Source organism: Varanus komodoensis, unplaced genomic scaffold (assembly GCF_004798865.1).
Source record: "Varanus komodoensis strain SLA01 unplaced genomic scaffold, ASM479886v1 scaffold101, whole genome shotgun sequence".
NCBI lineage: Eukaryota > Metazoa > Chordata > Lepidosauria > Squamata > Varanidae > Varanus > Varanus komodoensis.
The window spans coordinates 380,128-380,677 of record NW_025335275.1 but is presented as its reverse complement, the minus strand read 5'-3'; positions in this window follow the sequence as shown (position 1 = coordinate 380,677).

Genomic DNA, 550 nt, shown 5'->3' with positions numbered 1-550 from the left:
TGTGACTTTGCAATGCGGGATCAAATCCTGTCTTCCTTCTCAAAACCAAGCTGTCACTGTTTAAAATTGCATTCCCCTGCTCCTTTCTCTCACCTTTAGCTGTAGGCTACAGTAGGCCATTTTAGCCCAGATATACATTGTAAATAGTCATTGTTGGAATTCAGTTTACAATAATCTTTTGATAGCCCAGAGGGCTTCATGTGCCCTGATCATGCAGAATGTTTAGAGTCGATAAGGGTCTGAGCTTATCATGAATAGTTTCTAGTAGCTTCAGTTTGCATGTCTGAGCAGACCTGGAGTTGGTTCAAGTTGCTCAACTAGAGTGTCAATGCAAACAAAGCAATGCAAACCACTGGATCTTGGAAGTGGTTAATGCTTCTCTGAGGGAGGGTCGGGTGCCTGCCCCTTTAAAGGAGGCGGTAGTCTGACCGGTCCTGAAGAAGGCGTCACTGGATCCAGGGATGGCCGCTAACTATAGACCAGTGGCCAACATCCCGTTTCTGGGCAAGGTGTTAGAGCGAGTGGTGGCGGGACAACTCCAAGCACTCTT